The sequence below is a fragment of the Ictalurus punctatus genome, chromosome 19 (genome assembly GCF_001660625.3).
Source record: "Ictalurus punctatus breed USDA103 chromosome 19, Coco_2.0, whole genome shotgun sequence".
Taxonomy (NCBI): domain Eukaryota; kingdom Metazoa; phylum Chordata; class Actinopteri; order Siluriformes; family Ictaluridae; genus Ictalurus; species Ictalurus punctatus.
This window is the reverse complement of record NC_030434.2, coordinates 6162800-6180402: the sequence shown is the minus strand read 5'-3', so window position 1 is coordinate 6180402 and position 17603 is coordinate 6162800. Positions and strand designations below refer to the sequence as shown.

The 17603-nt window shown below is 38.1% G+C and overlaps 1 protein-coding gene and 1 pseudogene across 9 annotated transcripts in view; both read left to right on the top strand.

Annotated features, from left to right (window-relative positions):
* LOC108280067 (NACHT, LRR and PYD domains-containing protein 12) overlaps nucleotides 1-17603 on the top strand; it is a 353895-nt gene that overhangs the window by 316480 nt on the left and 19812 nt on the right. The window lies entirely within an intron of this gene.
* LOC108261351 (NLR family CARD domain-containing protein 3-like) lies at nucleotides 1452-16174 on the top strand (annotated as a pseudogene).

The window sequence follows — 17603 nt, the reverse complement described above, 5'->3', positions numbered from 1 at the left end:
TAACTGCATTCAAGAATTTATTTTATGACAAAGTCATAAAATTTATTTTACTGTAAGTCATAAAATTTATTTTAATGTGAACTAGACAATTTATTTAAGTACTTTGTGTTACTCATTAATCACAGAAAGAAACACCATTTATGTTGGGACCCAAAATGTGACTTCTTGCTTGTAGCAAACTCTTGTTTGACGAAAACGGTTGCGCTGCCGTGTGTGATCGTGTCCTGTCGCAAAATGCGGTGAAAACTCCCACACAACATTCATAATGTGATTAAGGTGTCTGTAATACATGTCTGTTTTACACGCCCATAATGCAACTAAAACAGGAGTACTCCACCTGTCTTAATTAGATTATTGCTTAATTCGAGTATGACCTTCATTAGATTAAGGTAAGTAAAAATTGCTGTTTGCATGGTAGTTTCTTAATTAGAGTACGGTCTGAATCGGAGTAAGAGTGGATTATTTAATATCTGTACACCATGTTGATATTTCTGTAAAGCTGCTTTGAGACAATGTCTATTGTAAAAAGCACTATACAAATAAAATTGAATTATTGTTGTCCATGTAAACGCAGCTATTGACATCTATTATATAACTTTAAAAAAATGCTGGATTATGCCATCTACAAGCCTATTGTTACACTGCACACATTTGCCTCATATATTAGCTATACAGTGCATGGGAATATATTTTGTGTGATGAACGCTGTATAAAGTCTACATTCACAAAAAAAATATGATTGCATGTGATTAAATGTTAGTATTTTAATGACATTCATATGCAAGTGCAAAGGGAAGAGTAATACAGTACTTTATATAAAACCCATTCATTTCCATGTGTTTTTCATTGGCAGCTGGTAGATTTATTCTTAACGCTGTCGAAGCATCAGCAGTTTCCACGTTAAATGCATCTGCCATGTTTTTGTATCCTTTATCAAAACTAATTTAATTTCTGTTTATTAATTTAAGTTTAGGCACCGCTTCCATGTACCTTATTGGTGCTAGCTGTGTGAAAACTGATGGATGAGTGGCTATGGTAAACAGAAGAGTGTTAACTCACTGCACTACAGTATTTTACTGTAATTTTACAGTTTTCCAAATAAAAATAAAAAAAGCATTAAAAATCTTTCGTAGTTAAAGTAACCAAAGTAAAGAGTGTAGTACATTATAGAGTAGTGCATATTTTCCCCAAATAAAAATGATTTAAAGTCAGTAACCTTTTATTTTATTAAACAACGGATTCTGTGGATTTTAAACAGCATCAGTTACTAAAAAAGGTGTAGCTCATTGTTTTGTTTGTGAATAACAGTAATTTAAATGTTTCATCCTTTTTGAACTTCTGTTTTAAAGCTACTGAAGACAGAAATGTGAATATATGAAAGTGAAACTAACTTTACCGCAGTCTCTTTCCTGTGTAAGTGCAGTACAGAGAGGATAAATTACTGCTAGTATGTTGTATCGTATGTGATTAAATGCATTAGAGAATCATGAAAACATAATACTGATGAATTCTCAGCAAAAGGATAGATTAGACTTTATATTCTCGAGTCAGATCCCAACGTTCACCTAAAGATCCGGCTCAAAGATTCGACTCATTCCTGAACGACTCATCACATGTAATGAATCCTCCTTCCTAAAGTGAAAGCGTTTCTCCCTCAGACTCCATTTTGTGGAGCGATTTAAAACTTTTAAAGAAACCTTTAACGTAGAAGCGGTGATATTAATGTCACATAACAAGGGCTGTTCACTAAAGGTGAGTGATTTCTTTATTATAAATGACTTTATATAAGAAGAATGAGGATATATTGTAAATAAAACTGGTGTAAAATCAGCTGTAGGAAATCTGCAGTGCGTGAGGTTCAGGACTTTCAACTTCCTCTCTTCAGTTTCTCCTGAATTAAACATCCAGAAGGTTTTGGGGAATATCATTTTATCAGTGTGGAACAAACATCATGTGTTTTAAAATATATTCCGTCACATTTGAAGTTCCCCTTGCGGATCAATAAAGTATCTATCTATCTATCTATCTATCTATCTATCTATCTATCTATCTATCAATCAATCAATCAATCAATCATTTCTGTCAGTTGCGCTCCGGAAGCGGAAGTTATGGGTTGAGTCCGAAATGGTGAACTACACAGTAGGAGAAAAGACAATAAACAAACATTAAAAACTCACAATTATCCACGTTTACATTCTCAACTTTATTTACATAGAAAGAGCAAAGTTAATTTGAACCAGTTAATTTAGCTTCTTCTTCTTTTTAACATCGAAAAATTAGTTAAACATTTAAGAAGTTAAATAGTTAAACATCGAAAAACTCGTATTTTGTGTATGTTCGGTGATCTGTAATTTTTTTTACGTGGCGTCTTCACCACACCTCCAGAAATGACCATTTTACAACCCCAATTCCAAAAAAGTTGGTACGTGGAGTAAAATGTAAATAAAAACACAATGCAATGATCTGCAAATCTCATAAAACCCACGTTATTCACAGTACAACCTGGAAAACATATAAAATGTTTAAACTGAGTAAAAGTACCATTTTAAGAAAAATAAGGTAATTTTGAATTGCATGGCGCAACATGTCTCAAAAAAGTTGGGACGGGGCAACACAAGGTTGGAAAAGTAAGTGTTACTAAAAAGAAACAGCTGGAGGTTAATTGGGAACAGGTGAGTAATATGATTGGGTATAAAAAGAGTATCTTAGAGAGGCGGAGTCTTTCAGGAGTAAAGATGGGCAGAGGTTCACCAATCTGTGAAAATCTGTGCTACAATTTGTGGAACAATTTCAGAATAATGTCCCTCAATGTAAAATTGTGAAGACTATGAATATCTCATCATCTCCAGTACATAATATCATCAAAAGATTCAGAAAATCTGGAGAAATCTCTGTGCACAAGGGACAAGGGTGAAAATCAGTATTGCATGCCCGTGATCTTCGGGCCCTCAGGAGGCACTGCATTAAAAACAGGCATGATTCTGTAATGGAAATCACTGCATGGGCTCAGAATCACCTCCAGAACTCACTGTCTGTGAACACAGTTCTCCGTGCCATCCACAAAGCTCGTTAAAGCAGGCAAAGAAGAAGCCATGTATGAACATGATCCAGAAATGCAGCTGTCTTCTCTGGGCCAAAGCTCATTTAAAATGGACTGAGGCAAAGTGGAAAACTGTTCTGTGATCAGACGAATCCAAACTTGAAACTCTTTTTGGAAACCATGGACGCAGCATCCTCTAAAGTAAAGAGGAATAAAGAGGACAGAGACCATCCTTTTTTCTTTTTTTTTTAATCAGCGCTCAGTTAAAAGCCTGCATCTCTGAAGGTATGGAGGTGCATTAGTGCCTGTGGAATGAGTAGCTTTCACATCTGGAAAGGCGACATCAATGCCGAAAGGTGTATATACAGGTTTTAGAGCAACATCTGCTTCCATCCAGATTCCATCCCATCTTGACTTTTGAGAGACTCTGCCTCTCTAAGATACTCTTTTTATACCCTGTCATGTTATTGATCACTTGCCAGCTAACCTCCAGCTGTTTCTTTTTTAAGTAACACTTACTTTTCCAGGCTTTTGTTGCCCCTTCCCAACTTTTTGGAACAAATTCAAAATTACCTTATTTTGTTCCGTAAAATGGTACATTTACTCAGTTTAAACATTTGATATGTTTTCTATGTTCTATTGTGAATAACATGTGGTTTCAAGAGATCTGCAAATCATTGCATTGTCTTTTTATTTAAATTTTACCCAGCACCCCAACTTTATTGGAATTGTACGTCGCGATACTGAAAACCCTGGAATTTAGTGAATGCCGTGCAACTGATGGACACTACGTGAATCAAACATTCCCATAATGCAACGGGCTGGTGCGGACAAGTTCAGAAAAAAGTTTGTGTCGGGAAAATGCGTGCCGGCTCTTTTTAAATATTAAACCTTAAAAGACCTAGATCGATTTTTGGGAAATCTGACTCCTGTATTTTTTGTTTTTCTAACATATTCTAGCAGTCAGCATCAAGTGCCATATATCATTTTAAACGGGATAAATTTTTAATCAATCTAGCTCATTTAAAGTGCCAATAAATAATAAATAATAATGATTGTATTATCCAGTATAATGTTTAGAAAAATGCCAGAAACTTTTTTTTTTTTTTTTTACTGTGGACTCAAACAAAACCTTTATAAAGTTTTCTTTATAAAGTTATACCTGGATGTTTTAGACTTCCAAATGAAATTCTGTCTTCATCTAACATTCCCTTAGCAAGTTATAGCCATTTATTACAATATTATTCTATGCATTTTTCAATGAACAAGGGTATTTTATTTACTGAAAATATAGATGTGTCCATAAAAGAACATGAACAAATGCAAACAGTGAAACAAGTAGTGAAAACTGTCTTGTGCAGCAAAAGTACAAACAGTGCAAATGATATTCATAAATACAAATTGAGAAATATACTAGGTGCAAATGAACAACTGGTGCATATAATTTTCACAAACTATATGAGAAGTATTTACATAATATAACAACCATAACTGGATTCAGTAGGGACAGTCCTGAGGTTTTATGTGTCACCTTGTGACCCCCTGCCGCTACGCCACTAACAGCTGTTCCTGTTTGGCTCAGAGGAACCAACTGCATAGGTTGGTTAGAATGTGATGCATAGAATGTGATAGCATAACCACGATGAACGTTCAGCTGAGACAAGTGTAATATCCCTGAAAAGCTGAGTATTTACACTTTACGGTACCTTTTAAAGTATACAGATTGGATCAGCAGTTCAAAAGTTATTAAACATTTTTGAACAAGTTATTTTTATCCGTGGGCCGCAGTTTCAGTCTTTGAGGGTTAAAGCTTGGTTAAACAGGACGTGTTTAACAGTACACGAATAAATTGTTGATGATTTAAACAAGAAAACAGTTGTCACAGCATTTGAAAACTTTTGTGTGACCTCCATCATGTCTTAGCTGGCCAAGCTAAGGGCAACGAATTCACCTCAGCCTGTTAACACTGCCCACATTACATTACTAATTCAGTTAACTTTCCTCATATGTGTTTTGCCGTTAGTGTGGTTGACTTAATCCTGTGGCTCCTTGATTTTTGTGTTTATGATGACATCAAAGGTCACATGACAATGCTAACATGGTGGAGGTAGTATGTCCGGGATTGTAGTCATAATACACACACATACTGATTAGTACGTACTGTTTCAACAGCTGTGCAGTGTGTCTCTGTCACAGTACACGATTTCAGATGCAGCTGTGGTGTGTTTATAGGCTGTAAAGAGGTGTTGTATGGAGTGAAATCAGAGTCAGCAGAACCTGAATTTGTAATGATTGGGGAAAAGCATGCAAATTCAAGCTGTAAGAAATTCAAGAAGTTTCAAATTCAATGACTAAAAAAATAATAATAAACACCGAGTGATTCAGAGAAAACATCTCTCAGAAATGCTCAGAAAAAGGAAAGGAGCCAGCCTCTAATAGAACTCAATCCTAGCCAATCACAACACACCTGTGAGCTCATGGAGGCGGGGTTCATTTATTAGTCATATTTTATAGTGATGCATCAGTTCCTCTGAAGTAGAAAGTAGAAGCTCTGAGGATATGTAGGTAATTTTTTCTGCTCATTGAAGTAAATGGTTTCAAAATAGTTTAAAGCACCTTTTCTACATTCAGAGACTCAGTTGTGATGCACAATAGTGTTTTAAGAAAGATATCTTTAGTTTTGTGACTAGTACAGAGTGAATGGGAGAGTTTTATCATCTACAGCAGTTGGTTTAGGGTGGGAAAAAAATCTCTCAAGTGAATACAACAATGTATTGAGTAAAATCCCATTTTATAAACCCAAGGATGTGATTTAAAGTATAGTATATTTAAAATTATATTATATTTGACATTTAAAACATAGTATTTTTAAATATTGCTATATTACATGTTATTTAATCTGATTCCAAAGGAAGTGTTTTTATATAATGCTGAGTTAGTGATAAAAGTTCTGAGGATAGTGGTTTGTGTGAGCACTGTGAGAAGGATGGTTCAAGTGGCCAAAAAATGTCCAAGGATCACAGCTGGAGAATTGCAGGAGTTAGTTGTGTCTTGGGGTCAGAAAGTCTCCAAAACTACAATCCGAAGTCACCGACATCACCACAAATTGTTTGGAAGGGTTTGAAGAAAAAAAACCTCTACTCTCATCCAAAAACAAACTCAAGTGTCTTCAGTGTGCAGACACCACTGAAACTTCAAATGGGATCGGGTTCTATGGTCAAATGAAACCAAAATAGAGCTTTTTGGTAATAAACACCAGAGGTGGTTTTGGTGCACACAGAGAGGTAGCCATATGGAAAAGTACCTCATGTCCACGATTAAATATGGCGGTGGCTCTTTAATGTTTTGGGGCTGTTTTTCTGCCAGAGGACCTGGACATTTAGTTAGGATACATGGCATCATGGACTCTGCCAGAAAGATTAAAATGGTCCGTGGTTGGATCTTCCAGCATGTATTCTCCAACCTCATCAGGCATTATAGGAGAAGACTCAGACCTGTTATCTTGGCAAAGGGAGGTAGCAAAAAGTATTGACTAAAAGGGTGCCAATAATTGTAACTGTATGTATATACCACTGTAATATAACCAGACAGTTCAGATATATGAATGGGGAGCTTGTGATTTTTTTTAATGCACTTGTCAAAAAAGGTTTTAGGCTCACCAGTATTAAAAATTATACAAAACGTGAAAATTGTTGTGAAGTTTAACTGTACATTTGTTTGTGTGTTTTCTAGGAGTGTGCTCCATTCCAGCAGAAGAGATCAGACTCTTCAGGACTCAACTGGGTGTTTGTGCAAACTTTACTAATATTCAAAGATGGAGACTCCTGATCTGGACACAGATAATGTTTCCCCACACTCAAAAACCAGGTAACCTACCATATCATTGTATTCTAGTCATTAAATATTCATAGTTATACCATGGTCTTTCTGAATACTAGATTCTAATTGCCTGGAAGGTATGCATTCAAACTGTTGAATTTGGTGGGCGATCTGATGATTTTTGATTGCATAAATTATATTTTCATGCGTCTTTCATGTGAGACGTATTTGAAAAACAGTTCAACATGAGCTAGCAGCAGGTGAATGAGGAGCTGGTGTGAAAAAAATGACTCGACGTCAGTAATGTGGCAATGGTTTGGCTATGCACAGTCAGAGATTTCTGTAAACTTTGTCGGGCAATGGTCAGCACTTCCGTAATACGACAAATCTTTTCAACCACCTTAAGAGGAAGCATCTGAAGGAACATGCCACGAGTGTTTCACTCAGGCCGGTACAACAACCCCACTCATCCCGAAACATAAACAGTTAGCACTGACCACCGCATTAGAGCAGTCGAAAAAATACGATAAAAGTAACAAATGATGGAAAGAGGTGTCTGAGGCATCACATTCTATCGATGTGATAGAATATGGTGCCATTCAAAGCTGTGGACAACGTGGGATTTAAGAGACTGATGCACGCTTTAGATGGAGACAGGAAAACGCGAAGTTTTCCCGAACAGGAAAACTCCTCTACTACAGCCTTGCGGAGTTCCTAGCCTTGGTTCTTTGCCTCCATGGCATGCATTAAAATGATGTAATACACCTAGCCATGGATTATCCCTTACCTAAATTATTTACTGAATACATATGAAAGGAATAACTTAAGCAAAGTTTTACTGTTAAGGAAAAGCTAACAGTCACCACTTGGTATGAAATAATGTTTGATTCAGTTCATTGTAAGTAAAATTAAGTCCTCATTAAATTAACAAGTTAGTTAAAGACTGTAAAGAGTGTATATAAATGACTAAAGGACTGTCTATAATGTTGTGCAGTAAACTCCAGGGAAAGAGATCAGAATCACCAGCACCCAGCTGTATCTCCATGAAGAGTGGTAGGTCTATGGATCCTCCTCTGAGGTTTAAAGATGGGGACTCCTCACCTCTACACAGGTAACATCTCTTCACTGTTAATGTCACTGCTAAAGTCACAGTTAAAGGGAAATTCCAAAAAAAATAATGCAAAGGTAAATAATGATGTAACGCTGCTAGCTGACATTATGGTAGCTACGTGTGTTGTTATTAACTTCAGTTATTTGTCTCAGTGTAATTGTGAAAGATCTACAGTTGCTCTCTGCCTCCTGTTGCTCTTCTTGGTGGAGTTCTTCTTCTGTATGTTCTGGCTCGAACATGTATGGTTGGATGGCACTGTATAACAGTAATAATAATAATAAAGTTTATTTAATTTTTTTATAAAGCGCCTTTAAAAGCAGATTCTCAAAGCGCTGTACACAAAATAAGCAGTACACAGAAAAATAAAACATAAAAGTTAATAAGAATTCCAACAATGCTAAATTTATCTGTCGCTGAAAAGCTGATTAATTCATTTGGTGTCACACGGCTGGACTACTGTAATGCCGTTTTAGCCGGAGTTTCTAAATCCACAATTAACAAATTGCAATATGTTCAGAACTCTGCCTCCCGGATCCTGACGGGAACCAGGAAACGTGACCATATTACTCCTGTTTTGAAGTCCTTGCACCGGCTCCCGGTCAGGGTCTGTGTCAATTTCAAGATCATGATGTTGACATACAAGGTATTACATGGCTTGGCTCCGCAATACTTATCTGGCTTATTAATCCCTTACACCTCAAATCACAGACTACGCTCCTCACAGTGTAATCTGTTAACTGTTCCACAAACACACATAACATCTATGGATGACGGGGCTTTTTCTGTCTACGCTCCTTCACTCTGGAACTCTCTTCCTCCTGAACTCAGGGAAGCCCAGACTCTTGGCATTTTTAAAGCTCTTCTCAAGACACACTTTTTTAAACTTGCATTCGACGCTGATGTCTTTTATACTTGTTTTATACTTATTTTTATTATTAATGTTGTTGTTTTTGTTCTTATTAACTTTTATTTGTTTTATTTTTCTGTGGACTGTGATTTTATGTACAGCGCTTTGAGAAGCTGCTTTTAAAGGCACTTTATTAAATAAAGTTTATTATTATTATTATTATTATTATTATTATTATTATTATTATTAACAGGAGTAATATGGTCACATTTCCTGGTTCCCTTCAGCATCCTGGCGGCAGAGTTTTGTACATATTGCAATGTGTTAATTATGGATTTAGAAACTCCGGCTAAAACGGCGTTAAAGAAGTTTAGCATTGGTCACAGTCTAGCTATATTTCTGAGGTGAAAAAAGGATGCTTTAACAGTGCTCTGAACAAAAGAATCAAATGTGAGGCTGGTATCGAAAATTACTCCAAGGTTTCTCATTTTACTTTGGGTTTCTAGAACAGAGCCATCAACAAACAGAGACAGTGGACCAGATTTGAGAATTTGATGACAGGAACCTATAAGCATAACTTCGGTTTTCCCGCTGTTCAGACACAGAAAATTATTATTCATCCATGTTTTTATCTCAGAAATACAGTCAGAAAGAAAACAAACATCAAGGTTTTCACCAGACTCTGAGTGAATGTAGATTTGGGTATCATCAGCATAAAAGTGATAATGGAGGCAGAGTGTCAGACCTGTAGCCACCCATAGAAATAAACTGGGAACGGTCAGTAAAATAAGATTTAAACCAGTTTAAAACTGTCCCAGACACACCAAAAACACTTTGAAGGCAGGTAAGTAAAAGACCATGATCCACGGTATCGAAGGCGGCTCTAAGATCAAGAAGAATAAGAATGGAAGTACTCCAGAATCAGAGGCCATCAACAAGTCATTGGAAACTTTGACCAACGCCATTTCAGTACTGTGAAGTTTACAAAAACCTGACTGAAGGGGTTCAAAGAGTTTATTAACTGTAAGATGATTACATAGTTGAGAGGCAACAACACGCTCAAGTATTTTTGCCAAAAACTCAAGATTTGAAATTGGATGAAAATTGTTCAAATCATCCACGGAAACATTTTCTTTCTTTGGTACAGGTGTAACAGCAGCAGTCTTTAGTACTGCTGGAACGACCCCAGTCTCCAATGATTCATTTATAATGCTGAGGATATTAGGGCACCAAACATCGAAGCACGATTTAAATAGGTTTGTGGGAATTGGATCCAGCAACCAAGTGGTTGATTTCATGCTGGATTCCTCCCTTGTGAGAGCCTCAGATTCAAGCAGTGAGAAATGAGTGAAAGAAACACCAGTGAATGCAGATGGATGAAGGAGTGAAGGGGCAGAGTCAGGTGTGACAGAAATTTCTTTGCGAACATTATCAATCTTAGAATTAAAAAACTGAAGAAAAGAATCACATAGCTGCTGAGAAACAGGCAAAGTGGTAACAGCATTAACTTGAAGCAATCTGTTTATGGTTTGGAACAAGTGTCTGGGATTATTTTGATTGTTTACGGAATGGAAAACGACTTATCGGACATTTTCAATTAGTATAAACAAATTAATTATTTTATCGCCGCAGTTCTGGTACAAGATTAGTCAGGACACTTGTGGCTTTCTGTGTGTACGGTTTTATGTCTGTGTGCTTAACTGTTAGTGAGCAGGGGGATGGGAAACGCGCAGAGTTTGAGCTCCCCTCTGGGCAAACAATTCACACCTCTCCACGAAAACATTGAGACAGAGATAAATCGGAGAACAGGAGTAAAGCTTTTCTGATAGTAAAACACCGTGTACAACTTCCACAATAAAATTATAACATTTAAACCCAAGATCGGACTTGTATAAACGTTTACTACCTTACATTACCTACATAGACGAAAATCCAGTTCACTCGCGGTTTTATAAATCATGCACATTTCCATCAGTATAAAGTCCATCAGCTTTATTGAAGAAAACGAATGCAAGCTCCATATTTAGTCACAAATGTCCTCTTCAAAATGCATTAAGTGTTTTGATATCCCGCTCCTCTGGAAATTAGTAAGTAGCCATAAACTGAACTGAGACACCATCTTAAAAATGCTAATCTGCTTTGGCTATGCTGAACAACCCGCCTCCTAAATTTTAATCGGGCAGTCTAACTTTATTTACTTCTAGCTTTCGAACTAGCCCAAACTCGACATGATTGACCACTCAGAGGCTGAGAAAATCAACCGCGTAATCAGCACAACCAAACCTTTTACGCGTGCATCCATTGGTCTTGAGTTGTGTGTCAGCGGGTACAGGGCAATCAGCACAGCGCTACAGGGCTGTGCAGAGAAACTATCAGGACTATTCGGACTTTTTGTGTGTGTGTGAAATTACACATTGTGTAAAGAAAGTTCATGCTACTGACATTTGTTTTCATTTTGTGCCATTTGGAGAGGTTTGGTGCCTTTTGGAGAGGTTTGGTGCCTTTTGGAGAGGTTATTTTGTGCCTTTTCTAAAAAAAAATGTTTGCTGTTTCTAGAAGTCTGCAATTTTTAAAGGCTTTGTGCCATTTTTATAAGCTTTGTGCCATTTAGAGAGGTTTTATGTCATTTGGAGACATTTGGTGCCATTTGGAGACATTTTGTGCCATGTTGGAGAGGTTTTAACTGTGTTTGGATAACCTTACACACAATATTAGTGGTTAGAGATAACTTCCTCATATTTTGGGTGTTCATGGAGTACTTGGGGCATGCTTGAGACCAGGAATGGGGTTGATATCAGCATTTGCTGTGAAGATAAAACATTTGTGTTAAAAGTAAAAAAAATGTATAATTAAAAAAATAATAATTCTGAATATATTGCCCCACGTAGGCTAGGCAAACGAAGAAATACTTGAAATAACTGCTAATTCTTCAAGTCTGAAGTGTCTACTTTCATATGAGCCATTAACCACTACTGTGGTGTGTGATATCACAAAACAAATCAATGCTGAACACAGGTACCCCAAAACAGACAAAAATGCCATCTTTTGGCTACCGGTAAAAGAGGTTAATCTGTACAAAAGGAACCGATATTTAATTACTGTGATCAACACTAGTATGGAGCAGTTTGTTGGTCTTACGTCGACAGGTAGGGACAAAGATTTCAGGAGAGGATGAGACGATGGATATATTGTTTAGGACGTAGCAATCCAGTGTCTCGACTGATTCTGTAAGAGTCTCTGGCTAGGCAATAAGAGCTCTGTTTTAAATTTGAAAGCCGGTGTGTAGTGTACCTTAGGGCCATGGTCATTGAGTACACACTCACAAGGCCAAGGCGTTAAAACTCCGTAGCGCACTGGGAGCACAAAGTCGTACAATCCACACACGCAGCCGAACCGAGGCGTTGATTCCGCATTGCACGCTGCAGGTTATTCCAGGTGGAGCACAGAAATAAAAACAATAGTCCAAAATATATAAAATGGCATCACCACATCGCAATCTTAACGGCACTAAAAACAAAATAACTTAAAAAAACTCACAGCATACCTTGTCAACCAAAACCGGAAATGATCTCAACTCAAAAACACTCAAACTCACTTCATTCTCAAAAGCACTTAATTCATGGAGTAATTTCTTTCACTTGAGTAAACTATTCAGTCTATCTAGGCTTGGCAACCATCCACACTTTATAAACAGGATTGTCCTGTATTGAAAAGTAAAATGCTGCGTCCTTTGTTGAGTTAATATGTGACCTGATTTGTCACGCTTTTTTATACCCATCATTTCATACATACACTAAGTCTACACAGTGGTGAGAATAATAATAGTGAATAAAATCAAACCAGTTTCATAAAAAATAGCAGAGAATCAGAATCTAAATCAGTGATATGGGACAGAGAATAACAGACACACACTGTGCACGTCAACATCATCATTGTCCTGGCTATGGAGTCTGTGGTTCTGAAAAACGTCTTCCAAAATAAGTTTTTATACAAAATTGTGTCTGTATTTATCTCTGTTTAGAAAACATTACCTGTTCATTCAAACTGATTTGTTATATCATTAACAGCCTTCAGGAAATAACCTAGAATACCTAGAATTAAAACAGGGCCAGATCAGCACTGTGTTTTCTGAATGTTAATGCACTTAAAAAGAATTATTGTAGCAAAATTAAAGTAAAAGTTTATACTATAGTGTTTAAGTGATGGAAGTTATCTTCTTTAACAGCTACAGTTTTTGTTCACAGTGTTCCACAGAGAGCAGGAGACAGAATAGAAAAGATCACCATCACAGATACAGGGTAAGATCAGAACCAACAACATGACTGTGACACTGACACACTGGTATTATAAACCTCTCTGCTGTTATTAACTACAGAGTGATTAGATCATAGATAATAGCTGGACCCCATATCTCACCTCATCTTCCTACTTCACCATCTCACAGGCACGACCCAGAACCTGCTGCTGTGAATGAATTCCAGAAAAAGTTCAAATTAAACCTGATGAAGAAGTTTGAGTGTTTGAATGGAGTGTTAATAAACCTGGGAAACCAAACACTCCTGAATGAGATCTACACAGAGCTCTACATCACAGAGGGAGACAGTGGAGAAGTCAATAAAGAACATGAGGTGAGACAGATCGAGGCAGCATCCAGGAGAACAACAACAGAGGAAACACCAATCAAATGCAACGACATCTTTAAGCCCTTATCTGAACAAGACGAACCCATCAGAACTGTGCTGACAAAGGGAGTCGCTGGCATCGGAAAAACAGTCTCTGTGCAGAAGTTCATTCTGGACTGGGCTGAAGGGAAAGCAAATCAGGACACCCACCTCATATTTCCACTTCCTTTCAGAGAGCTGAATCTGATGAAGGACCAGAAACTGAGTCTGATGGAGCTCCTTCATGTCTGTTTTAATGAAACAAAAGAAACAGAATTGTCCAGTTTGGAAAAGGTTCTGTTCATTTTTGACGGGTTGGACGAGTGTCGTTTTCCTCTAGATTTCCAGAACACAGTGAGCGTGTGTGATGTAACTGAATCAGCATCAGTGCATGTGCTGCTGATAAACCTGATCAAAGGGAATCTGCTTCCCTCTGCTCTCATCTGGATCACCTCTCGACCAGCAGCAGCTGATCAAATCCCCTATGAGTGTGTCCATCGAGTCACAGAGGTACGAGGGTTCAATGACCCACAGAAGGAGGAGTACTTCAGGAAAAGGATCAGTGATCAGAGCCTGGCCAGTAACATCATCACACACCTGAAGTCATTAAGAAGCCTCTACATCATGTGCCACATCCCAGTCTTCTGCTGGATTTCAGCCACTGTTCTAGAGAGAATGTTGGGAGAAGCAGAGAGTGGAGAGATCCCCAAGACTCTGACTCAAATGTACACACACTTCCTCATCATTCAGACAAACATCATAGGAGAAAAGTACTCAAAGAACAGGAGAGTGATGAAGAAATGCTTCTTAAACTGGGACAACTGGCGTTTCAGCAGCTGAAGAAAGGGAACCTGATCTTCTATGAGGAAGACCTGAGAGAGTGTGGCATTGATGTGAGAGAAGCAGCAGTGTACTCAGGTGTGTGTACGCAGATCTTCAGAGAGGAGTTTGGGCTTCACCAGAGTAAAGTGTACTGCTTTGTTCATCTGAGCATTCAGGAGCACCTCGCAGCTCTGTATGTGCACTTGACATTCATGATGGAAAACAGAAATGTTCTTAATCAGAATCACTTCTCTGAATGGTGGATGAAAGAAATGACAATCTCAGATGTACACTATAGTGCTGTAGATCAGGCTTTAGAAAGTCAGACTGGACATCTGGATCTTTTCCTTCGCTTTCTTCTGGGTCTCTCACTGAAGTCCAATCAGAAACTCTTACATGCATTTGTACCACAGAGAGGAAGTAACTCCCAGAGCAAAGAGGAAACAGTTCAGTACATTAAGAAGAAGATCAATGAAGATCTTCCTCCAGAGAAATCCATCAATCTGTTCCACTGTCTGAATGAACTGGGTGATAATTCTCTAGTGGAGGAAATGCAACACTACCTGAAATCTGGAAAACAAAGTGAACTCTCCTCTTCACAGTGGTCTGCTCTGGTGTTTGTGTTACTGACATCGGCACAGGAGCTGGAAGAATTTGACCTGAATAAATATTTCAGTACAGATAAGATAACAGAAACTGTTCTTCTGAAGATGATGCCTGTGATTGTAGCATCCAGAAAAGCAATGTAAGTAAAGCTGAATATAACTGTTCTACTGTTACAGTGTTAGAACGAGAGAAACTGAAAACACTTTGACAAATATCTACTTTGGGATGTTTTGAATTTAAGGTGATAGAGGGTGGAGTTTATGCAAATAGATAAATTAGAGAATAAAAATGCATAAACAAATGAATAAGACTGAAGAGCAGGTATTAAATATGTGGAAGTCAGCTGATTTCATTTGCATAAAAACACTGAAGTCTTGAGGTTATGACTTGAGGTTAGTATCTTGAAATAATTAAAAAAGTTCTTGAAATTATGATTTATTATTACCACAGTAATGCTGGTTTCATGTTGGATATTTGAAATCTTGTGTTTTTAGTTACATAAACCTTTGAAGATTTTTTTCTTCACATTTTTCTACAAAATTTCTGTTATACATGAAGTGGAATTACACAGACACATGGTATATAAAACTATCTTTATTGCTCTAATACAAAATTTACAGAGAAACATACATAAGTAGCCTACCGGTAACAAGGCACAGGTGAGAATCATCACGCGTTAACTGCCAGTTTCCCCGCCTCCTCTCTGTCCACATCTGACGCTCAACCACTCCCCCACTGCCACAGTAGTGTTCTGTTGTACAGGACTGTATCACTTACTCTATATATGTTAGCAGAATTCATGTTTTGGTGTCATTTTCCATTTTTCACCCGAACACTACAATACCCAGAATGCAGTACACCAATACGTAATTGAACCATTGGGAATTGTTGGCTCGAATTTAGCCTATTACCCAAAAACATTTAAAATTCAACTTAGAAGCCAATACTCACATCTACCTCTGAGCCCAGTTGGAGATAGAAAAAACACACCAGCCGTGAGTGAGAAGAAGCAAGGGTCCAGCTTTATTGTTCCATTCCACCACACGAGATCCACACCGATGAGAATTCTCAGAAGTGATCCCCCATACCCTGAGCCTAAGCTCCAGTATTTATACTGTATTTACACACTAGATAACCCATAGGTTTCCAGAAAAGGCCTATTTCACTTACCCATAGAATTGAAACCAGGGGTTTTACTTTACACATAAAATCAGAACTCAGGCATTTCCAACAACCCAGGAAACAAAAACCCAGTGTTTCTATTTACCTAGGTTTTCAAAAACCAGGGTTCTCTTTTACCTAGGTCTTCAAAAACCAGGGTTCTCCCTTACCCAGGTCTTCAGAAACCAAGATTCCCATTTCCCTAGGTAATAAAAATGACGTAAGCAAGACGACTAAACAACCGGGAGGGACCTTGGTCTTATCGTTATCTCGAGGGGGGGGGGGGGGGGGGGGCAGCCACCCTTATAACTGGCTTTCTTCATGGTTCTCTAAAAATTAAGGCTTTCCTTGCGAGACGAGAATCTTCACCATCTGAATCATGAGTAAGTTATATTTTCCTTTTTTCCCCGTACTTCTCATTTATAATTTATTTTCATATTTGCACTATATTTCTTAGTTTATATATATTTATACTACTTGAAAAGCGGTTTACTGTACTTCCAACTTCTTAATATCATTACAGTTCTACTGTCCTGCATATCCTACAATTCTGTTTTTCATAGAGTTTCTCTATTACTATAAGATTCTATTAAAGTTATTCATGTGTGTGTATGAGAAAGAGAGAGTGTGTGCGTATGTTGTGTCTACTTGCCCGCCCTTGACTGTACGAGCATGTGTGTGTGTGTGTGTGTGTGTGTGTGTGTGTTTTAGCACTCCTCAGCTCGTACACTTCTTTCGACTATTTCGACTAATAACCCATAAAGATCTTTAAAGTGTTTTACCAATTTATCCACTTCTGACTAAAACCGCTTCTGTATGTCTAGGTGCCGGTGCCCGTCGTCAGTCCCTTCTCTCACCGTTACTGGACCTGGATCTGGATCTGGACCTCCCTTATGTTTATTTTATGACATTTTTTATCCACAACATTTCCCCCTCTGAGGCTATGAAGCCTCATACAATACCTTAATTAAGCATGGAGGAACTGATTCTGCCGCACCCCATGGCCGTCCCCCGCTAGCTGTCGGAGGATTACTCTAACGAAGCCATAATCCCGCCCGTCGTCCCCGTAATCCAATGGGTCCCCTACATTAACCACTTCTACGCAACACCGATCCGAATAGGAGCTGAGGAGGTTTTGTAGACCTGGTGGGAGACGTGCTAGTGTTGTGCGCCCCGGGGTCTCATAGTAGATTGGCAGCTGGAGAATGGGCCTTAGGACCCCCCTACATCCACTTTGCGCCGGACTTGTGTAGATGTACCTAGCCATAACTCTTAACCCTTAACTTACTTCTCCTTTCAACTATGTATATATATCTCATTTCAAATCTAACTACCTTGATTATACGTTTGTTTGCCTACATCGATTATAAGTGTGATTAACCGAGTTCCCCTAATCATTCATTACTACTACTATTGCCGTACGTATGAGTACACTACAGTAACTAACTACTTGATCTACACGTCCCTATCTTTCTCAACTAGGCCTGTCAGCCCACAGTTTTGTATTTGTCGGGACCTGCAGATTCTTGCTTCCCC